The sequence below is a fragment of the Eleutherodactylus coqui genome, chromosome 1 (assembly GCF_035609145.1).
Source record: "Eleutherodactylus coqui strain aEleCoq1 chromosome 1, aEleCoq1.hap1, whole genome shotgun sequence".
NCBI lineage: Eukaryota > Metazoa > Chordata > Amphibia > Anura > Eleutherodactylidae > Eleutherodactylus > Eleutherodactylus coqui.
The window spans coordinates 342550840-342574956 of NC_089837.1; the positions used below are offsets into that span (position 1 = coordinate 342550840).

At 47.7% G+C, this 24117-nt stretch overlaps 1 protein-coding gene across 3 annotated transcripts in view; it reads left to right on the top strand.

Annotated features, from left to right (window-relative positions):
* The first annotated feature begins 2887 nt into the window (after positions 1 to 2887).
* Positions 2888 to 24117, top strand: part of RFFL (ring finger and FYVE like domain containing E3 ubiquitin protein ligase) — a 42452-nt gene continuing 21222 nt past the window's right edge. The window contains exon 1 of one of the 3 annotated variants that reach the window (XM_066576166.1): positions 2888 to 3040. The gene's annotated coding sequence lies outside the window, so the exon portion shown is untranslated. Of the gene's footprint in view, positions 3041 to 3074; positions 3272 to 24117 lie in introns of those variants that run through there. The other 2 variants (XM_066576175.1, XM_066576219.1) reach the window with 2 other exon arrangements.

Sequence of the window (24117 nt, forward strand, 5' to 3'; positions counted from 1 at the left end):
TGCTCTGTAACAACGGCTCCCTCGGGCACACATACTGGCCATGTGCCGGCGCCGCCGCTAACAATGCTGCTGCAGTCCCGCGGCACACTACCATCCCTGGTGTGCTGCTCACTGTGCGTCCGGCTGACTGTGACAGTGCCTCTCCGGCCGCAGTGCCTTCCCTGCTGCATCCGCCATCAGTAAGTTACATGGGGGAGGGAGGGCGCTAGTGGGCTGCAGGAGAAGGTACTTCACGGCTCTTTCGCCTCACTACTTAGTAGCCTGGGCCAGGAGGAGCCCACGCAGTATGCCTTTTCAAAAGAGGTTTAATCGCCTTCCAGGACCTACTGCCTTGGCAGCTGTCCAGCCAATCAGGTACAGGGAGCGTCACCCCCCTGTCAATCATGACTCCACAAGGACTTCCTGGTGGTGTCAAGATACAATAATACCGGATAAAATTAAACAAAAAATAATGCTTCGCGAGCTATGAACGTCTTCCTGCAGTGTGTCATTCCCCAGGCAGATGGTGTAATGTAGGGAGGTCACCGTGCCGCCAATGTCCTGTGTGCAGGTCTTGCATACTATCATAGTCCTGTGGGCGCTGATCCAATTGATAGTGGTTCATTGGTAATCTACCCCGTCGGGCAGATTGCCAGTCCGGGCCTGATGTGAGGGCACAGAAGGGGCCACTATTAGGGTGTGAGGGCTTAGAGGGGGCCCACTATATTGCCCCACTGTGGCCTACTCCGTGTCCTACTCAGCGCCGGCCCCATTGAAAACAATGGGAGGACATCACGATCTCCTGCCGTGACTGTGACAGCCGCAGGGGTAATGAACGGGAGCTCTGCAGTGATACGAGTCTGTTTCCATGTGACAACGCCTCGCATCCAGGGGTTTTCAGAAGGACTGTGAGGGCGATATCGGTCCGTGATTGCTCCCGCCATTGTGCAGAAACCCTTAGGACCTAGCACTGTAAATTTACGGCGCTTGATCTTGGGCATTTTAGGCCACTTTCACACGGGTTACAAAACCTTACGATTTTCTCGCAATGTGACAGCGCTACAAGACACATGTATGCGAGGCCCATGCTTTCCTATGGGTTTCTTCAAATTAATGCTCTTGTTTGCTGCTATCTTGCGAGGATATTGCCGTGATTTCTGATGTTTTGTAGCTCATGTTTCCCTATGGATTTCACAAAAATCTTGTTTTTTGTGAAATGCCATAACATTAAAAAGTTCTACTCTCTTTCTTGCAAAAACACTGCAGCAAAATCGTGCGAGAGGCCACCATGCTTTTGTGAGAAAACGCAGCAATATTGTACAAAAATCATGGAAGCACAGGTGCGATATTGCTGCGATTTTCTTGCGACAACATTACTGCTGATCGTATGAAAGAGGCATAATTCTAACTGATAGTAAACATATAGTGCAAGATTAAGGCCGGCTGCACACGGGCGGATTTGCATTGCGGAATCCGTAGTGAGTGTCTACCTCCGGATTTCGCAGCAAATACCGCCGATAATCAGTTGCGATTTTCTGCTTGCGGAGAAGTCGCAGCACGCTCTATTTCTGTGCGGATTCTGTACGGACGGCTTCCATTGAAGTCAATGGAAACCATCGACCCCCGACCCTTCCGCAATGATATTGCGGAAAGGTCGCAGGTACCCACGTAAAAAAAAACAAAACTGTACTATGCATGTCCGACGCCTCGCCGTGTGCACCATCCGCAGTACAGTTAGAGTGAAGAAATGTCAGGTACGCACCGACGCCACTGCGGGATTCGGCATCTGACCCGGCCGTGTGCGGGCGGCCTAAAGCTCCTGCCTTCTCTCTTGCAGGCTGCATAGCGCCCTGGAATCTGCGACTATAGAAATGATATATTACAACGCCCAAAACAAATTCCTGTACTTTATTATATATTTATAATACACAAATTTAAAAAGTAACTATAAATTAAGTTTTTATTTTTTTTAAGCTTTTTACGCCCAATAATACTAAAAAACAGGGAAAAATTAAGATAAAAGAAAATAAATAAATAAAAAAAATAGCCCAGAATGTCATGGAGAAAAAAAAGGCAGCAAAAATAATTATTGTATAGGGCCTCTGGTCCTTTTGAACCAAAGCACAGCGGTCCTTGAGGGGTTAATAGTAGTTACCCTTCCATGCCCCCCTCCCAGGACAAATGCAACCGCACACTTCCTAAAATGCTTCCCCTGCCCCACTGGCAGTATTGGCTCCTATTGTGGAGTGAGGACCTAGGGGGACGACTACAATTGCGCCCCCTATAGCTACACTACTGCTGTGGCGCAAACTCATTTAACCCTTTGAAGAGACTCCGGCGTGATGCGTGATACATACAGGACTCCGAGAGCCCCAGCTGTTACATGTCCTGCCGGCGAGGTGACATAACTAGAGCAGCCAGCAGGTGGCAGCAGGAGGAACAGGGGGTCTGTGGGGAGAACTATGAGCGGAGCCTGCGACAGCCGGGGACTTCTGCTTACTATAGAGAATGTAAACATTAATGTCACGTGTGCTTCTGTCCCACCAAACACATAGCAACAGGCAGCCGGCTACCCACAGTGCAACACAACATATGGCCAGCGCAGAAAACGTCCTAACACTGGGCGCTACGAGCAGGCACGGCATTAGTCTGCTATGAGGTGGCAGTGTCTCCAGCACTAAGCAGCTCCACGTCCTCCGGCTTCCAGTCCGTTGTCTTCCCCTCAGTGTCCATAGACACACCTGTGTCTGACGTCACACAGCGAGCGCCGCCTATCGCTAGTCACGTGCTTGATCTAGGCCGTAGAACAGGCGATTCAAGGAACGAGAGGCGTGCTCTCCGAGTTTGGCCTGCACTATAGGGCGTGGCTACAAGTAAGCTCTCGGACGGTATTGGTCTGGCACTCGCAGGAGGCGTCTCCCTGACCCGCCCACGGTCAGCCTGTGCTCGGCTCTTCCTGCTGGCTTGGGGTCGGATCATGCCGCAGCTGGGGTCTTGTAGGAGCCACAAGTGGTAGCGCTCCGGGGAGGGGAGGCTCCTGCGCCCCCTGGCATCCATACAGGTATATACCCACACAAGTGTCTGCGGAGGGCCGGCGGAGCGCTGCGTGGACTTCACCCCGGACTTTACTTTAGGGGTAAAGTTGGCTGAGCCAGAAGGACAGATGTGCCCGAGCTGTAGGAATGGGGTAGCGTGTGGCTGCAGTGTCACCGAGCAGCCTGCAGACAGGGGGCAGTGTGCTGTGCTTCTACTCGGCAGCTTCTTACAAGTCACATTTCCTGGTTTATTACTTGTAAGTAACTTTTCTAGAAGTCCCCATATCCTTGATGTGTGCACGCGGGAGGAGCGCCATGACATCTCATGCGTGTTCGCGGTGGCGGTCATGTTTGCGGCAGCACATACGTGATAGAGGGGACAATTTGTGGCTAAGATGACCATTTTATATTCTGGCCATAACTGGGCTTCTTATGGCCATGTATACAGGATGTAGCCAAGAAGGCGGATCTACTTGTATCTCACTAGTGTATAGGAAGACATGGATGCGCTCCATGATGTATGGCGCATGGGCTCCTGGGGGGCCCCGGAACATGGATTTAAATTTTGCGCTGTGGCCTCGATAAGTAGAAATTCGCTGTCCGCATCTGTCTACGACCCGTGGGACCGCAGCGATGACTGAAGTGTGGGAACGTCCTGGAAGCGGCCTCCACCTGTGATACCTGCATGGCACCGTCGTTGGACCTGTGCTCATCCCAGGGGCTCAGCACAGATGGCTACGTGGTGGATGACTTCCTGGATCAGCTGCCACTATGGAAGCTGCTTTGAGTACGCTTTCCTTACTTGAGTCATAGCAGAGGTTCCACGGGACGTGGAAAGCGGGTTTCTACTTCTCACGTGCTGCTCTCCAACTTTGTAATTGGGTCTTACGCTCTATCTCTTATGGCGGCCACAATACAAAATTAAAATCCATATTCTGGGGCCCCCAGGAGCCCGTGTGCTATACCATCGTGTAGAGCATCCATGGCTTCCTACACAAGTGCACTATTATTTCAGTTCTGAGATCTAGCGCTGGATCAGTCTTTTCTGACTGCACTCTGTATACAATATAACGTAACATCCGTAGTTGATGAACAAAGGTCTGTCATTAGGACCCCCATGCATCAGCTGATCATTGGGTACAGCGGGCTAAATGTTGTCAATGGCCAGCACGGGACGTGCATGCCCTGCCTGCACTCCTATTGAAATCGGTGCTCCTCCACTTCTACACTGTCCTCCAGGACTGGATGTGACGGCACGACAGGAGCAGCGCCGCTCTGCCATTGATTTCAATAGAAGGGAGGTTGGTGCGTGCACTTACCGTTCTGGCCGCTAGTGACAGCATCCAGCCCGCTGCACTGGACGCTGGGCCGGATGATGAGCTGATGGACGTGTGTCCTGTAAGGCGGATCCCTGTTCATCAACTTCTAATGATCTGTCTAGAAGCTACCATAGGTCTTCAGGGGAAATGTGCCGACAACCTCTTTCTAAGGCCGCCTGCAGACGAGCGGGTCGGATCCGGCGGCGAGAATTCTCGCCGCGGGACCCGAGCGCCTGCAGAGACGAGCGCGTACTCACCCGGGGAGCGCAGACCGGAGCCGGCGGCCGGGTGAGTGACGTATCTGTGCGAGGCTCTGCGAGCCCCGCACAAAAATAGGACGTGCCGCGGTTTGTTTGCCGCGCGACATTTCGCGCGGCCGTCTGCATAGGAGTGCGTATTGTAATGCACTCCTATGCAGACTTTGAGCGGCGGAAATCCCACCGCGGGATTTCCGCCCCGTGTGCAGGCGGCCTAAGGCCGGTAAGAAAACTGTTGCGAGACTCACAAATATGAACCCCCTTCTTTTGAATGGCGTCATACACATGAGAGATATTTTCCTACATGGCACCATGATGCGATGCAGGAAACAAATCGCGGCATGTTCTAGCTTCCTGCGTTCTCTCGCATCGCAGCTCCCATTGTTGCCAATGGGGCCAGCGCAGCATACCAAGGTCTTCCTAAAAACAGTGTTGGGTACTCCACGATCCTCTGCTATGACTGTCAGCCAAGGTGGAGGATTGGTTCTTCATGTTTCAACATGAAAGCGCCTTGGGGGAATCACATGGTGGGGAGCCTGATATGGGGGCAGGATTCACGGGGTCCTGAGTGGCAGATCCCAGCCAATCAACTATTGATGACCCATTCTGAAAATCAGATACATGGATGTGCCGGCCACACACAAGTGGGGCAGTGCTCTTACCCCACTGGCTTTGCTCTGTGTAATATACTGTATATACCCATGTAGGGTGTATACACATGTATCATCCCCTGTGCTAGTAAGACATGTTTGCCCATGGTGACTAATTGGATCGCTATTTTCAGTTGGTGACCTGCTCTGGACAAATATAGCTTGGGATCTGTAATAGGAGAGCCTGAATGTTCTGTTTGAGTTTATTGAATTTCATTGTTTAGTTTGAATTCGGGTGTTTTGTTATAATAAATTGGTCTCCCTAGATGTTTTCGAGGGATTTAATATTGATGGCCTGTTCTTTAGGATAGGTTGTCAATATCAAATCTGGGGGTCTGACTCCCAGCCAAACAGTGTATTGAAGAGCTGTGACACTTTGCTGAAAGCTGCAACTTCTTCATTACTTACCAGGCACAGCTCCATACATTTTATAGTGGCTGTACCTGGTACTGCAGCTCAGTGCCACTTAATAGAACGGGACTGATCTGCAGTAAGGCTGCCTGTTCACGGGCGTTGTGATATCCCACTGCAGATCTCCGCCGCCGGGGAGCAGGAACCAGCTGACGGATCTCCGACAGTCAGCATAAGCAGGAGTACCAGGCACAGCCACTACAACATGTACGGAGCTGTGCCTGGTAAGTAATGAAGAGACGAGGGTTTTGGGGGCTGCAAGTAGCGACCCACCAAGCATAGCCTGGAGAGGAGTAAAACGCTGATTAGACTGGATGGTACAGGGATGCAAACTGCAGCATTTGACACACTGGAAAAAGTGCAGAAAAAGGGTGGGAAGTCAAGAAGCAATACAACATGCGGGGAGGGGAGGAGCTACAGGAGCGTGCCAGGAGTGAGGGCGCACACTGTTGTATTTGCAAGAATTACCAGATGGGTAATCAGCCAAGACCATGAATATTAAATCGTATTCCAGAACAAATTTCCTAAGACGAGCTTAGAAACTTCTAGTGGGGCAGATCAATGTGATTCAATCCACTTTATCACTGTGCAAAGTACACTAGTGTGGGAGCCACTCTTAAAGGGGTATGTTGGCATTTTTACTATTGATGACCTATCCTCATGTTCTGGATCCCTGCCAATCAGCTGATTACCCACTGTCAGTGTAGCGGGCTGGACATCGTAATCGGCTTCACTTCCATTCAAATCAACGGGAGTGATGCCTAATATTACAGTTTCGTTTCTGACTGCAACGAGGAGCCAGACGCGTGATACTAGGCATGGTTCCAATTGACTTCAAGGGAAGTGAGGCTGCATAACTACCAGTACTGACTACCGATGCGGACGTCTGGCCCTACTGCACTGACGGCATGCCAGACGATCAAGTGATCGGCAGGGATCCTGAGAAAGCAAACCTCCACTGATCCACTATTGATGATCTATCCTCAGGATAAGGCTGGTCTCTCACGAACGGGTCAGAGCCCGCGGTGGAATCCGACCTGTGCCCAGCCGGCAGACGCGCGTACCTTTTCGCTGTACAGCGGATGGCTGCCGCGAGCCACCATCAGACATGGGCAATACAGATTTTAAAAAAAATTATTTTCCCCACGCCTTCGTTACGCGATGATGCGGGTACCCGCAACCTTTCCGCAATGTCGATTGCGGAAGGGCTGCAGGTCGGACGACTTCCATTGACACAGCACGAAAGTAGAGCGAGCTGTATTTCTTTCTTTCTTTTCCCCCCTCCGCTCGTGGAAACCATTTGGGGTTTCCACAAGTGGAGGGGAAAAAAAAGTATGCAGGAAGAAGCGCTTTCCCTTAGCATGCTATGAACAGTATTTGTTGCAGATCCGCGGTGCGGGCGCTCACCGCGGATTCTGCAATGCAACCGTATGTGTACAGGCGATCTAAGTACAAGTGCTAGAATATCGCTTTAAGGTATGGTCACTTGATTTGCAAAATCTTCATCTATTACATGTGACTAGTGTAAGATATCATCGCTTTCATAGATATACAAACTGTGTATATCGCCACAGACGGAGAAATACTTGTGATATACCGAGTAAGTGAGGACAAACTTGTATGACACGAGCTCTCACAACTATTGCGTAGATGGCGGTCTGTGCTAGTCTTTGGGAGCGCAGAAGATACGCTTTTATGTAAAAGTTGTGTGGAATTTAGCTTCAGTCCCAACGATGTCTTCCCATCTCCCCCAAAACATATATGAAACTTCCTTTATACATCTAGTTTGCAAAAAAAAAAGTGGCCAGTTGATGTGGCCAACGGCACCATTACTGGGGGGTGCAACCCACGTTGTCTTCCAGCTTCCCTGCAGCTTTAGGGCCTGTTTACACCAGTACTTCCCAAACTTTTTCAGCAATGGAGCAAAGTTTCTCATGGAGCCCCAAAGTGGGACAGAGTGTGGGGTCAGGGGAGGGGTTAGGGGTGTGGCTTATCACTATGTCCTTATAAAAAGGACAGGGCCATTAAAAAAAAACAAAACGGAGGAGCACTGGTTGGGTAGTTGATATACATTATATTTAAAACTAACATGCTGTGGAATTAAATTCTGCACCACATTATCAGCACGGGTTTTGTGTAGATTTTCTCCACAGTGTGCTGATGAGATTTTTAAAATCTCATCCACTTTGCTGCTACAGCTACTGTAAATTCTGCAGCAAATCTACCCTGTGTAGTAGTAGTGACCCCTATATTGGGGGCCCCGGTAGTAGTAGAAGTGACCCCCTATATTGGTGGCCCCGGTGGTAGTAGTAGTAGTAGTGACTCCCTATATTGGTGGCCCTGGTGGTGGTGGTGGTGGTGGTGGTAGTAGTAGTGACTCCCTATATTGGTGGCCCCAGTAGTAGTAGTAGTGACTCCCTATATTGGGGGCCCTGGTAGTAGTGACTCCCTATATTGGGGGCCCTGGTAGTAGCGACTCCCTATATTGGGGGCCCTGGTAGTAGCGACTCCCTATATTGGGGGCCCTGGTAGTAGCGACTCCCTATATTGGGGGCCCTGGTAGTAGCGACTCCCTATATTGGGGGCCCCGGTAGTAGTAGTAGCGACTCCCTATATTGGGGGCCCCGGTAGTAGTAGTAGCGACTCCCTATATTGGGGGCCCCGGTAGTAGTAGTAGCGACTCCCTATATTGGGGGCCCCGGTAGTAGTAGTAGCGACTCCCTATATTGGGGGCCCCGGTAGTAGTAGTAGCGACTCCCTATATTGGGGGCCCCGGTAGTAGTAGTAGTAGCGACTCCCTATATTGGGGGCCCCGGTAGTAGTAGTAGCGACCCCCTATATTGGGGGCCCCGGTAGTAGTAGTAGCGACCCCCTATATTGGGGGCCCCGGTAGTAGTAGTAGCGACCCCCTATATTGGTGGCCCCGGTAGTAGTAGTAGCGACCCCCTATATTGGTGGCCCCGGTAGTAGTAGTAGCGACCCCCTATATTGGTGGCCCCGGTAGTAGTAGTAGCGACCCCCTATATTGGTGGCCCCGGTAGTAGTAGTAGCGACCCCCTATATTGGTGGCCCCGGTAGTAGTAGTAGCGACCCCCTATATTGGTGGCCCCGGTAGTAGTAGTAGCGACCCCCTATATTGGTGGCCCCGGTAGTAGTAGTAGCGACCCCCTATATTGGTGGCCCCGGTAGTAGTAGTAGTAGTGACCCTCTATATTTGTGGCCCCGGTTGTAGTAGTAGTAGTGACCCCCTATATTGGTGGCGCCGGTAGTAGTAGTGACCCCCCTATATTGGTGGCCCCGGTAGTAGAAGTAGTGAACCCTGTAATAGTGACCCCCTATATGGGGTGCCGTGGTAGTAGTAGTAGTAGTAGTAGTGACCCCCTCTATTGGTGACTGCGGTAGTAGTAACTCTCTATATTGGTGGCCCCGGTAGTAGTAATGACCCCCTATATTGGTGACCCCGGTAGTAATAGCGTCCCCCCACAGTGGCCCCAGTAATAATAGCGTAATCACTATAGTGGTGAACAGACGTCGGCACTCGTGCCATAAATTCCCTATCGTGGAGCCCCTGACTGTCGCTTGCGGAGCACAGTTTGGGAACCCCTGGTTTACACTGCTGTGAACATTGGTGGTACATACCAGCAGGATTTCCTGACATATACCATAGGCTGCTGTGGTAGTCTGTTTTTTCTTGTTTCGTTTCTCTTTGCAAATGACGCAGCAGACTACACTATTCCATACAATTGGGAAAAATGTATACCAACCTTACCAAAAGGACCCTCTTTTGGTCTCCATTGTACGAAGGCGGCCTATAGACACGGTCGACACTTGCACGGGGAGCTATTTTGGCAGCTGCGCTGTGACTTCACCCTTATTGACTGACGTTATCTGTCAACATATTTCCTAATACCCCTTGTTAGTGGAGCGTACGGCTGACAAGGTCTGACTGATTGCTATAGTAGGGCTGACATTGTTCATAGTTCTATGTAATCCACATAATTACCATCATCCATAAATATCCTGTTGTGTGGACGGTGCAGTCATGTCATTGTGATAGTAACCTAGCAATATGATACATGGACGGACACTCCCGCAGGTTCACGCAAACCTTTAGCCTTTGTTTTTCCATCAACGTGCAGATTTATTATGTTGACTGTCAATATATTAATACATGTCTGCTATTTCCAGTTTTTCCTTATTGGTATCAGGCCCTCAAATCCTTGTCCTTATTTACTGCTGTAATTGCGTATTTATTATTTGGTAATCCCTTGCAGTTTTTTTTTTAGTTCTTAGTATGCACCAAAAACTGTAACAAATGCGCTGTGTGAACATGGCCCTTCCATCATTGGTGAACTATGGACAGCCAAATCCAATTCAGATTGAGACCCACCCTTTACCCATGAGTTTATTATAGGTCACTACAGCTTGCGACAGGTTGTGGGGTGATAAGTCTATTCTAGATTGGTGTGAGCTCCGTCGATCACGAGAACAAGGCTGGGATGGTGGGCTTGTGCTTTCCGTCCCTCAGTGTGGAGGAGTTTGATTTGAGCAACGGTTGCGTGCTACCGTTAATGAAGATGGCCAAGTACAGTGCTGCATTATTTTCATCAGTTCCATGGATGTTAAGTGGAGTGATGTCACACATACTCAACTGCTGTTCCATTCAAGCTCCTCTTCACTGTGGTCTTGAGTAAAGGCCCATTTACATGCTATGAATATCGATCAAAATTTGCTCAAAAGTGTGTAAATGCTCCCATTTTTCACTCTTCGGCTGAACGATGATTTTTAGGTGAGCATAAAATTCATTGTTCAGCTGGAGAGAAGACAACACAGACCGCTTGCTGTGTTTGCTGTCCATGGTGCTGTATTCTACACAGGAGTGCTGATTACATTGTATTCAGCAGAAAGCCCATGGCAGAGCAAAGGTGCTGACTGCAGAGAGCAGACCACCTGCTGTTCTCTGCATACAGGTCCAGGAGGCTCATTTACATGCAAATTAAGGCGATAAGCTGCTAATGGACATTAGTGTCCATTAGGTTTTGAGCGATTGTTTTGCATAAACTGCTATCTTTTGAACAATTATCTTTGCGTGTAAATGGGTCTTTAGGATGAACGGAGGACACAAAACCCCCAGTCTCATAATTTGTTGGGTTCCCGGCAGTCCAATATTTATCACCTCTGAATTGGTGATCAATATTGAATCCGGGATTAAGATCCAAATGGACATTCACAAAGTGAAAGGGGGAGCATGACAGAATCGCTATCTTCCTGCCTAATTGTTGGGGTGAAACCACATGTTGGCCAACCATGCACACCCACATTAGCCAATGACCAAACAATTTTGTATTCACTAAAGATTGGTGGATTTTCTGTCACATGCAATATTGGACCATATGTCCTTCACCGGATGGAGGAAGCACTTTATCTGCTTATAGGATTTGTCCAATATTGAGGGCTGGGCTGGGAGAGGAAAGACTTCAACATACTTGCTTCATCAAAGCCCATTTTCATGGGTTTCAACTACGTAATGGAGTCCTTTTGGCATAGATTTGACAGGTCTAATTTTGTGTTCCATTTGAATTAATTTGCAAAGTGTAAGCTTGGATCCATCTGGGAAAGAAAATCCACACACTTCTTGTAGAGGGGCTGTCTGGTCTAGTTTATAAAACCCACAGAATGCATGTGATTTGCAATTAATTGCTGGGCTGCACATGGGAGTTCGTCCCAACAATAATCTGTACAAAAGCGCAGTAGCAGTGGCCATTAGTGTTGGTTCACGTATCCTTTTGGGTTGAGAATTAATATTTTGGGGTCCCTCATTCGTGAATAAAATTATTTGGCCAGAATGGTGAGTAGATGCAGATGATTTCTATCTGGAGTTATATGTAACGGGATAGGAGAGAATACGTATCGGCACTGCACCCCGCAGATGAATGAAGCAGTGATTAGTGTTCAATGGAAGTCCATTCAGAGCATATCCAAGGAGATGAAAAGCAAATTAACACAGCGCTCACCTGCACGAAGCATGCTTGTCGCAATCATGGCTGTCTGCCAGGTCATGGAAGGAGCTCGTTCCTACCTGACTACTCTACTGGTGTTCTAAACTGGATGTGGTCATACGGATGAAGCATTAACTGTGGTAAGTGCCTTGTTAATTTGCTTTGCATCTCATTGGAGTGGGTCTCTAGAGGACCCAGCAAGTCCTTTCATTGCACAAAGGGCCTGTTTTTTTTTTTTGTTGTTGTTGTTTTTTTTTGGCATTCCATGCTTCAACTATGGGGGTTCTGCAGTGGGACTGAACAGTTGTTGCCAGATTTTGGACACCCTATGGCCATCTCATACTTGGCGGACCCGTCTAGAAAACGGGAATGGTCTAAAGCTGTTTTCCTATTGTGACAATCTGTGTCCAATTCATTAGAATGGAAATCCACAGCGTAGTGGGTTTTTTTCTGCAGGTCTTATTACTTTTTGATGCAGAAATGTTTGGATGTCTCGAAAGCGAATTTGTGCCCTTAAGTGGGACTAATCCACATGTAGATCTGTGACATCTGTAAATGCAGATCTATTGCTCGGCCTTTGCTTTCTGCTGCTCTTTATATGGTATATCTGTATTGAAGTTTTCCGACATGGATTATGCTGTGCGGATGGGCCTTAAAGGAGACAACAACTCTTAAAGAAAAATGCAAAGATGTTTAAATAGGAGTTACAACCACTGTTACACTTTTCTGGTGAATGATCCGTTAAACAGAACTCTGGTAAAAACAATTTGGGTTTGTCTCACAAAGCTTTGGATGGTATAGACTTTTTAACTCCTTGGAGAGTAGCCTATTTTGTGCTTTAAGGACCAAGTGATTCTTATCAATAATGTAATAATCTTTTTGTATAGTGCCCCCTTATTTCGCAGCGCTTATCACATTGCAAGAGCCATAACTGCTTGACATAGTCTTATAACGGCTTGTGGGACGAGGTGTATATATTGATGGCACCACTCTGGGTACATATAATATGTTGTATAGCATTTATTCCTTTTTTCTTCTTTTTTGGGGGAGGGGTGGAGAGGATGAATCCGGAAATTCTGCCATTATTTTTCTTTTTTTGCACAATAAAAACACGTTTTTTTTTTTTTTTAAAGAAAACCAATTGACTCTGCATCACCACATTCTATGGCTACCTGCACACGAGCAAACCTCGCATCTTATGCCATGCAATGTTTTTTTCCTGTCCCATTGAAAACAATAGCCGATGCTTTCCAAGGAACAAAAAAATATAGGACATTTATATGACTCCATTGAAAAGAATGGGGTTCATATTCGTGCGTCTCGCAATGCACAAATCTCACATGATTTTCTTGGCCACGTGAAAGCGGCCTAAGACACGTAGCATTCTTACTTTTCCAGTAATGGAGCTATGTGATGACTTGTTTTTTGCATGAAGCTTGGTAGTTTTTATTGGTACCAGTTTGTGGTACATGTGACTTTTGGATTGCTTTTTATTGTATTTTTTTTCTGAGGCAAACAAAAGAAAAATGACAATTCTAGCATTACCTTTTTTTAAAAAACTATATTTTTACTACATTCACCATGAGAGATAAATAAAATATTTTTATTGTCTGGGTCGTTATGAAGATGTTAATACCTATTATGTGTTGCTTTTTTAACATTTTTTTTTTTGTGGGAAAAAATGTAATATGTATAATATTATATATAATTTTTTATTTTTTTAACTGGAATTTTTTTTCCCTTTGAATTACTTTATTGAACTTTTTTTAGTCCCTGAAGGGGACTTGAAGATGTGATAATACAATCTCTAAAATAGTACACTGCATTACTTATGTAGTGCATTCTACTAAGACAATGACAGCATCCATAGGAGGCGGGTTTTAATAGGCTGAGATGCATGGCAGACTTGGAGGCCTTTGTCAATCTTTTGGATGCCATGAGAACACATTGGTACTTTGCGATTGCATTGCGGGATGCTGATGGGTGACAGAGCCCCCTCCTTCTAGCATCTGCTTACATGCTATTGATTGTGGCATGTAATGGGTTAAACTGCCAGAATCTTAAGTCCCATTTACACACACACAATCGTTCAAAATTCAGCAGAAACTGACAGTTTTGAGCGATCCTTTTGTATTAGCTACTAACTAGTTTCATGTATTTAGAGAACAGCGGGTGGTCTGTTCTCTAAATACATAACTATTGTTCTCCAGCAGGACAGCTGCTGAAAGAATCTTATCAGCCTTGCCCGCGGAAAACTCGGTGTGCAGTGCCTCTTATCAAGGACAACGGATTTTAAGCTGAGCTGAACTCAGCGATGGGCGAAAAGTGCGCGATGGGCACATTTGCACACAACGGTTATCTCTCAAAAAATGGCTTTTGAGCTAATTTTGAGCAATAATCGTTGTGTGTAAAAGGGCCTTTAGGCTTCTCGGCTACTAGCTATTAGAGCAGGAGCCTGGCTGTCAGTAGTCAGCCAAACCACCACCTAAAAAGACGTACGGGCAGGTTTAAAGCCCATCAGTGAGATCAGTGAAAAAAAAAGGCATATTGCGGACTTGAATGGGTTAACAAATGAACAGTATACCTCCTCTGTAAGGACCAAGTATGATGTGAACTTGGTCTAACTTCATTCTTTTATGCAGAATTCACTGTGGTTGGAGTAATGGCTTGGCACTTATTTTTTAATATACCAGTTTTTAGTTAATTCTGTGCCTGTTAAACATTTTGGCCTGTTGGCAGCTATGTAAAACCCTTCTAATCCCATCTCTGGAGTTGGCAGGAACTTCCTCACAAACACGTTTGACCAGTCTGTGCGCCAGGCTCCAAGATTTTAGAATAGAAGGGTTTAGGAAACACAGTTTTTGTTACCTTTCCTGTAAAACCTATTACCCAGAGTCGCGGCGCACAGAGCATTTTCTATATACCAGTACATTATATTTCATGTTGGGACAACTAGAATCGCTAATTGTCGGTTAGAGTAGAAGAAAGACGAAGAAAAGTAGCTTTATAGTAACGTGGATGGTGAACATTGCGAAGCTCCCTCTGCGCGCTAATGAAACATTTAGTGCAGCTTTGTCTATGAAGAATACTTATTACACTATAATGGGCTGAAAACTAGGGCACCTATATAACCTGGAACACCGGATTAAAGGAAGCATACGGTAGGCTACACGCCTCAAAGTTTTGTATTTTTTCCAAATTTCTCCCTGTAGAAGGCCGGTGGCCAGAATCCGCATGGAGGATCCGCTGCAAAAGGCATGCATTGAAGGTATGTAAAATCACTTTTTCCTGAACACTTGCGGAAACTTAATGCAATTTCCGCGAGTGGAGGGGAAAACTGCAGCATGCTCTATTTTGCTGTGGACTCCGCCCATTAAAGTCAATGGAAGCCGTCCAATTCGCGGCTCATCCGCACTTGACATTGTGGATAGGCCATGGGTACCCACATCATCGCCTAGCAATGGCGTAGGAGGAACAAACCTTAAAAAAAATAAAAAAATCTGTACTGTGCATGACCGACAGCGAGCATCCGCAGTCATTCGCAATACAGAAAATGAGAGGTACATGGGGACAGAGCTAGATTCAGCTCCGCGTCTATTCTTGTGCCACTGGCCTATATGTTAGGTTTTTACATATAAAATGTATCTTAAGACTCCTTTCCCACTGCTTTCAATATATACGGTACGTTCAGTGTATATATCGGGGGGGGGGGGGGTGCGGACCTATGGATTGCCATTGCAGAAGAGAAATGTAAACCATATGGTAGGTTTTCTTTTTGCGCAGCCACACTCCTTTGACCTATGTTGGATCCATAGTAAACCACTGACGAGTACATTTACGAGTGCAGGCAGAAAAGTTTCACTACAGATAGTACGAGCTGAGCTCATGAAAAATATATAGTCAACAAGCCATTGCTTCCTTTGGACTACAGGCATTGTTACCAAATACTGGTTTATAGGCCTCTTATGGTCTTAGTAGTCTTCCGCCGAACCCCGATATTCCTAGTAATCAGATCCAGGGTTCCCGAGACGAGGGCACCCCCTGAACTCTGCTGTCTGTTGTGCCAATACCCATGAGATTAACGTGGTGTGAACAAGGAATACCGTTAATACTGGATTCCCATTAGACACATGCACTTCTGGAGGAGTTTAATGTTTGGGTTGTACTTAAGTGCAGAATGATCATGGCTGTCACGTTGGGGTTGACTGTAGGTCATGAACTGGGTGCCCTGGCCAAGTGTCGGAGCATCATTATGTAATGGGTTTCGGTTACCAGGATTAGTGGGCTGAATGGGTTATCATTTTTCTTTCTGCGGCTTCATAACCCTGATCTACAGTGAGACTTGAAGTATTTAGCTCAGGACGTTCATTGTCGCCTTGTGTTTTCTGTACAAGGGAATGAAATCACCAGTTGGATTTTAACCATTTGATCACCATTTGATTTTTTTTTTTTTTGCTTCAATGTAGCTCTTGCCTTGCATAAGCAGAAAGTACAGGAAAATACAACGATGCGTATGCAAAAAAGCAACGTTTGTTCCTTAAATGCTGCGCTCATGCGCGTGCAAATGTACGTATGCACATGTGAATCCATCCTTAAGCCACTTATTGCTGCTTTTTGCAGTGATGGATCTCTTATTTAATGGTTAGACCAGCCGGAGTCATGTTTAACCCCTTAAGCACCAGGCTGTTTTGTACCTTAAGGACCAGACACTTTTTAGGGATTTTAGCCATGTGGTGGTTTTACTGCCCTATTCTTTTTCCTTCAGCTACTAAAATTATTTTTGCTGGGTTTTTTCCCCGTGACATATAGGGCTATTTTAAAAATATCTTTTCCCCCAGTCGTCTCCACGACAGCACCAATGAGATTGCCTCCTCCTGGTAGGACAGGAACATACTGAGAGGTTAAAAGCTCCCCCCCTTCCCCACTTTCCTCAGTGTCTTCCTGTCCTGCCAGGAGGCAGGATCTATGAGAGGAGCTGGTGGAGAAGCCAGCGAAAGCATACAGGCGGATCGGAAGGCAGTGGCTCACCCTGTCATCCCTTCGCAGCCAGACGACTCCCGGGACGCCACATCAGGGTGGTAACCCCCGGGCCAGGTTCCTCCCGCGGCGGCCCATAGGGGGTTCAAAGCGGGAGCCTCAGTCCCCCTCGTCCTCCGGCAGAAATTACAGCGCGGCGCTCCAGGAAGCCCTTTGACGGCAGGGGGCGGGGCGCCGCATCTCACGTCCAGCGCGATGACGTCATCGCGTCTGCATTAGGAGCGGAGGGGGCGGGGCTTAGCGCAGGAGCGCGAAAATTCAAATAGGAACCTGAGAGAAGCCAGAACACCAGCATCACAGGTCGCAGGGTGTCTGCAGCACTGGTATAAAGATGAGTGCTCCAGCCCCAGAGACAGCTGAAACCTCAGCCTCAGCGGCCGTAAGTAGCCAGTGCGGCAAAAATACAATGCAAATATCCAGTATGTTGTGTATGGAAAAATTGCATGTTTACCCGCAAAAATGCTTTGTTTGTCAGGGGGATAAAAAAGACATCCCCCCCCAGAACAAAACTGCGAAAGTGCGTGGAATGCGGGACGAGACTGCCAGCCACGTATCAGAGGCCTCTATGCAAGGCATGCGTGGCTAGGCTAGTCAGAGAGGAATCGGGGGGATTCCTGGATGACGTTAGAAAGCTGGTGAAGGAAGAGGTTCAATCAGCTCTAACGTCACTGCCGGCACCGCCAGCAAAACGCCGAAGAAAGGCATATGTTCCCGAGGAGTCTTCTGATTCCGAGAACTCCATCGGATCAGAGCAAGAGGAGCAGGCGGCCGAAGAGTCCTCAGAGGAGGAGGACTACAGGAAATATTTGTTCCATCAAGATGAATTGACGGAACTAATTAAATCAGTTAGGGCTACGTTAAAAATAGAACAGCCCAGAGAGCCGCGGACCCGACAGGATGAGATATTCAGTGGACTTGGGGAGAGGCGCAAACATACCTTCCCGGTCCACAAAAACATCTCTAAAATAATTCAGAGAGAGTGGAGTAAACCAGACGCAGGTTCCTACTCCGCTCGAGGCGTAAAAAGGAGATACCCCCTGGAGGAGGAAGCTTGCGCAAGCTGGGACGAAATACCTAAGGTAGACGTCCCGGTGGCCAAGGTAGCCAAGAGGACGACTCTGCCCTTTGAGGATGCCGCACAGCTAAAAGACCCCATGGATCGCAAGGCAGAGGGACTCCTAAAGAAATCATGGGAGGCAGCGGCAAACATCCTTAGGCCAGGGATCGCAGCCACTTGCGTGGCGCGGACCCTGGGGGTATGGTTAGAGCAGCTGGAACTACATCTGACCAACAAAACGCCGAGGGATCAGATCCTTAACTCCCTTCCCATACTGCGCATGGCCACTAACTTCTTAGCGGACGCCGCAGCCGAGACCGTCAAACTCTCAGCAAAAGCCACAGCCCGCGCTAACTCAGCCAGAAGGGTGTTATGGCTGAGGTCATGGTCAGGCGACCTGGCCTCGAAAAACAAATTGTGTGCCCTCCCTTTCTACGGCCAATTTCTATTCGGACCGGACCTAGATAAAATTCTAGAGAAGGCGGCCGACAGGAAAAAAGGGTTCCCTGAGGAAAAACCACAGAGAGTGAAGACCTTTCCCCGGGCCCCAATGCAGCAGCCCGAGGCCTACCGAGGCAAGGGCAAGACAGGCCGCTGGAGTTACCCCAAGGGGGGCAGAGGAAGGAATATCCTCTTCAACCCCCATCAGGGGGAGCCGAAGCAAAGACCCTGACGCCATCCCCGTAGGGGCAAGGCTGGGGAGCTTTGTGGATCAATGGGCCGCAATCTGCGGGGGCCCATGGATCCCAAAGATCCTACAGCACGGATACCAGATAGAGCTGGTATCCATCCCCAGAAGGAAATTCATTACCACGCGAGCCCCAAAAAAACAGCTACATTTACTAGGGCAAAGCGTGCGCGACTTGCAGCGGTTAAACGCAATATCTCCCGTACCGCGAAACGAGGAAACCCAGGGCTATTACTCCAGGCTCTTTTTAGTAAAAAAACCCGGCGGGAAACACCGGACGATAATAAACCTGAAAGACCTGAACACCTGCGTCCGATACAGGAGATTCAAAATGGAAACCATCTCCTCGACAATAAAGTTGATCCCCAGAGGAGCCTACATGGCGTCCATCGATCTGAAGGACGCGTATTTTCACATCCCGATCCACAAAGATTCACAGAAATACCTGCGGTTCGCAGTGGACATGGGCGGAAGAACAGAGCACCACCAGTTCAGATGCCTGCCCTTCGGGATATCCTCAGCTCCCAGAATCTTTACCAAGATTATGGCGGAGGTAGCCGCCCACCTGAGAGAAAAATCGATCCTAGTAGTACCGTACCTGGACGATATTCTATTAATAGCAGAGTCCAAAAAACTCCTAACCAAACATCTGGAGACAGTGCTACAACTTCTCCAATCATTGGGATGGATTATAAACTGGGAAAAATCCAGCCTAGATCCCGGCAAGCAGAAGACGTTTCTGGGAATAACTCTCGACTCAGAATCGCAATGCTCCTACCTACCCGAGGAGAGAATACAAAAAATCCGCAGAATAGTCAAAACCTTCCTACGAAGACGATTCTGCACAATTCGGGAGGCAATGTCTCTTCTGGGGAGCTTGACATCATGCATCCCAGGAGTAGCATGGGCCCAGGCCCACACCAGAGCCCTACAGGCCGTAGTCCTATCCTCGTGGGACAAAAGGCAGTCCTCGCTAGGGGCAAGGATGTACATCCCAAACAGGGCAAAAACATCCCTGCGTTGGTGGACATCCCCAGAGAACCTGCGGAGAGGGGTTCACTGGCTACAAAACCCAGCCATCCACATCACAACAGACGCAAGCGCCTGTGGATGGGGAGCGCATGTGGGGAACCAATTCTTTCAGGGTCCCTGGCCTCAGAGGATAAAAGAACAATCCTCAAATTTCAGAGAACTACAGGCAGTTTGGCAGGTTCTACAGCAGTTGGGCAACTCGCTACAGAACCATCACATAAAAATACTGTCAGACAATGTCACCGCGGTCGCTCACATACGACACCAAGGGGGCACAAGATCTCCCCCACTACAAAGCATCGCACAGGAAATCTTTCACTGGGCGGAGGGCCGGATCCTCTCGATCACGGCAACCCACTTAAAGGGGACACTAAATGGAAAAGCAGACTTCCTCAGCAGGAAGCAGATAGACCCAGGAGAGTGGTCCCTCTCCCCAGAGGCATTCAGAATCTTAACCAACCGGTGGGGGACCCCACAGTTGGACCTCTTCGCAACCAGGGAGAACACGAAAGTAGGCAACTTTTTCTCCCTCCGGCCAGGAGATCGTCCGATAGCGGTAGACGCCCTGGGCCAGGACTGGGGACAAGGACTGGCCTACGCCTTTCCTCCCATACCACTAATCCCCAGGGTTTTACAACACTTCAGAACCCAGGGATGCACGCTAATCCTAGTGACCCCCTTCTGGCCAAAAAGAAGCTGGTTCGGTCTTCTGACAACACTGAGCGTCCAGGACCCAGTCACCTTGCCTACCTGGACGGATCTTCTATCGCAGGGGCCACTGAACCACCCCGGCCTAGACAAACTCCATTTAACGGCATGGCTCTTGAGGAATCCTCGCTAAGACAGAAAGGATTCTCAGAGAAAGTAGTAGAAACCCTAATGTCCAGTAGGAAAAAGACGACCCACCTGATCTACCAGAAGGTCTGGAGAAAGTTTTCCTCATGGAGACAGGGAAGGGATCGCGGGGATTCTATCCCCGACACTCCGCTAATCTTAGAATTCCTGCAGGAGGGCTTAGAGATGGGCCTCTCCCCGAGCACCCTAAAAGTCCAGGTTTCAGCCCTTAGCGCTATCTGCGACACAAAATTCGCAGACGATAGATGGGTCCACAGGTTCCTAACAGCAGCAGCTAGATTACGCCCTAGGCCCATAAACCTGTTCCCAGACTGGAACCTTAATTGGGTTCTAGGGGCCATGACAGCGGTACCATTCGAACCGATCAAAGCGCTACCTATAAGAACGCTGACAATCAAGACCATCTTCCTAGTAGCCATTACATCCGCAAGACGGGTTAGCGAACTACAGGCCTTGTCCATCCGCCACCCGTTTATGAAAATTACAGACACCAAACTAATATTTAAAACAGACCCGGCCTTTATGCCGAAAGTAGTGTCAGATTTTCATAGGTCCCAGGATATAATAATCCCCTCATTCTTCAGCCACCCAAAAAACGAGGAGGAAAGAACCCTAAGCTGCCTGGACGTTAGGAGAGCAGTCCTAACCTACATAGATACAACGAGCCACTGGAGGCGGGACGACAACCTGTTCGTCCAGTTCAGTGGCCCAAATAAGGGTAGCAAAGCAGCGAAAAGTTCCATAGCCAGGTGGATCCGCCTGGCCATCATAGAATCCTATAAAGCCCTCGGGAAGGAGATCCCGTTAGCGCTTAAAGCCCATTCCACAAGGGCAGTAGCGTCCTCATGGGCCGAACACAGTTCAGCCTCGGTCGAGCAAATTTGCAAGGCCGCAGTCTGGAAAAAACCCCACACGTTCACTAAACACTATAGGGTAAAAGTGCAGCAGGACGAGGACATGGCCTTCGGCCGCAAAGTCCTCTCGGCAGCAATCCCACCCTAATAAACTTTAGTTGGTACGTCTCATTGGTGCTGTCGTGGAGACGACTGGGGGAAAAAGTGGATTATACCCACCTGATAATCAGGTTTCCAGTAGTCTCCACGACAGCACCCGTACCTTTCCCGCCCTAGAAAAATAAAATAATAAATTTAAAATTAAAAAACCCCGGTTAGGGGAAAAAATTTAAGTTTAGCTCCTGCCCCGGCAATTCGTTAGAATCCACTGAGGAAAGTGGGGAAGGGGGGGAGCTTTTAACCTCTCAGTATGTTCCTGTCCTACCAGGAGGAGGCAATCTCATTGGTGCTGTCGTGGAGACTACTGGAAACCTGATTATCAGGTGGGTATAATCCACTTTTTTCACTAACTTTTTTCAGTTTTTTTGTTTGTTTGTTTGTTTTCCTGGGGGTAAAAAGCTAAAAAAATGTTTTTAGTTTTTTTAAATTGGTATATTTACGTTAAAATAAAGTATGGGAACGGGTTCCTTATTTTGTTTCGGACGTTTTGATATATAATATGTATGGTATTGGATTACAGGGAGTTTATAGCGACTCTTTGGTTGGCATCGGCTTTGGGTTATTTTCTTTCTTATGTATATATTGTTTTATTCTGTAATTTTTTTACTTATGTATGTAATAATTCTTTTTACTATCTATGTCCCCCATGATGTCACATAAGACCTCTGGGGGGCATTCACGTGTTTTTTTTTTATTTTTTTTTATTTGACACTTTCCCACTGTAGCTAGAGCATCCATAGGAGCCCCAGTTACAGGGAAAACATCCTGTAGTGACATTATTCACTGGCAGAGCTGATCAGGGTCTGCTAGAACCCTGCAGCTCTGCTGTAGCAGGGAATCTGATGGTCGCGTGACTGCCGGCTTGTATAGTGGAAGAAACCCATCCACTTTCACTTTTAGTACATAGTGCTCATTGAGCGATGTGTACTGAAAAAAGGAGGAGGCAGAAAGGGTTTAAAACCCACTTCTTCCCCCCCCCCCCTCTCCTCTAGGTTACAACCTGACATGCGTCTGATTGATTGCAGAAGCAAGAGGCTTTAATTCCTGCTGTAATTTTACATATTGCTAGGCTTTAAGTCCGGGACCAAGAGCCGTAAATTTACAGTGCTTGGTCCTTAATAGGTAAGCGCCCCAACTGCACGGACGCTGATGTCACTACTGAGGTCGTTAACACTCGTGTAGAGCATTTGGACAGGCAGAGAACACCAGTGGATTGCAGATTTCTCGCTCAGTGCTTCACATTCTATGTTTACACGCAGCGAGAAGCCCGTGATCCAGATGAAACATGCGCTGGAAGCCAGCTGACCACTGTGGGAAATCAAAGGCCGTAGTATTGCCTTTCAAACAGCTGCCATTGACGCTCACATCTAGAGCACTGTGATGCCAGGAATTGGGATGGTGACACTATGGCTTCTGGCCGCAGCAGTGGTCACTTGACTGCCGGAAGACAAGTACAAGGCAGTGGGAGGAGATGCTCAGTTGGGTCCCCTAGACAGATAAGTATGTGGGAACTTTATTTTATCACTAGCCCAGCCGTAAAAAAAATATATATATTTTATTTTAATCGCACAACGCCTTTTAACCGCATTAGTGGCACGCCTGAAAATTTTTCGGGACTAGCTGCACTGCCCATAGTGATATAGCCCAGAAGATTTCCAGGCTATGTTTCACTATGGGACCATGCAGAACACCATGCCATAAGCTGTGATGTTGTGTCCTGCACAGTCCCACAGAGAACCAGTGCAGGACTTAAAAAAAAAAGAAGCAGGATGATATAACTGATCTGCCGGCAACTTCCTGCTTCTTTTTTTTTTTTTTGAACTCCTGCACTGTTTACAGGTTGCCATGGAGACCATCGGCTTGTCAGAAGCCGGCCGAGGGTTCCCGTGGCAGGAAGAGCTGGGGATTAGCTGTCAGATGATAGCCGGGCACCAGCTCTTACAGCGGAGAACAATGAAATCAATGTATTGTATACTCTGCTTATTGCACGTGTAAATACGCCTGTGCGAAGGGGCCCTGATGGACCAAGGTCAAGTGTTCCAGGGACAGGTACAGCACAAGAGGAGTCATTTTGCAGTATCTTGGAGGACTGAAGTGTTGGGCATGATTAAGTTCCACATAGACTACCCAAATACGAATTCTTCTTGGGCTGCTGTCACAGCTGCCTTGGGTCAGTGCAGGGAGAGAAAGAAACTGATGGAAAAACTGTAATAACAATGAGCTTTTTTCCACATTGAATTTAATGTTGTTTCTTTTTAAAAGATTTGTTTACTTCAGTTCCGTTCTGCTTTAGTTTTTTTTTTTTTTTTTGACTGGAACAAAAACGGTTATAAAGAAAATATGTAAAACTAACGGAATGGAAGCAAACAGAAGCCTTTCCGTTTGCTTTCTGTTTTTATTTTTTAAGCCAATAGGGGAGAAAACTGATCCATGTTTTTGTTTTTTTTTTCCATTTCTCTACTCCAAAAACGGAGAAGCTAGACTGAAACCTTGAACTGAGCCCTATCGCAGGTGTGAGGGCAGCCGCATTGATAGTTTCTGTATTTATGTTGTGTGAATATCTTAGCCGTGTGAACAGAATACTACTTTTCTTCTGTTTCCCCTTACCACCACATTAGTGCCAGTTTATTCAGACAGCAATTACTGTACCAATATGTCTCCTAAACACTGAGTGACATGCCCTCGTAAACATGGCAACCGTACTCAGATGGCAGCTTCTGCAGAACTTGGCACAGTACTGCTTGGCGGGCATGAATGCTGCGTAGAGCGAGATGTAGCCGGCGCA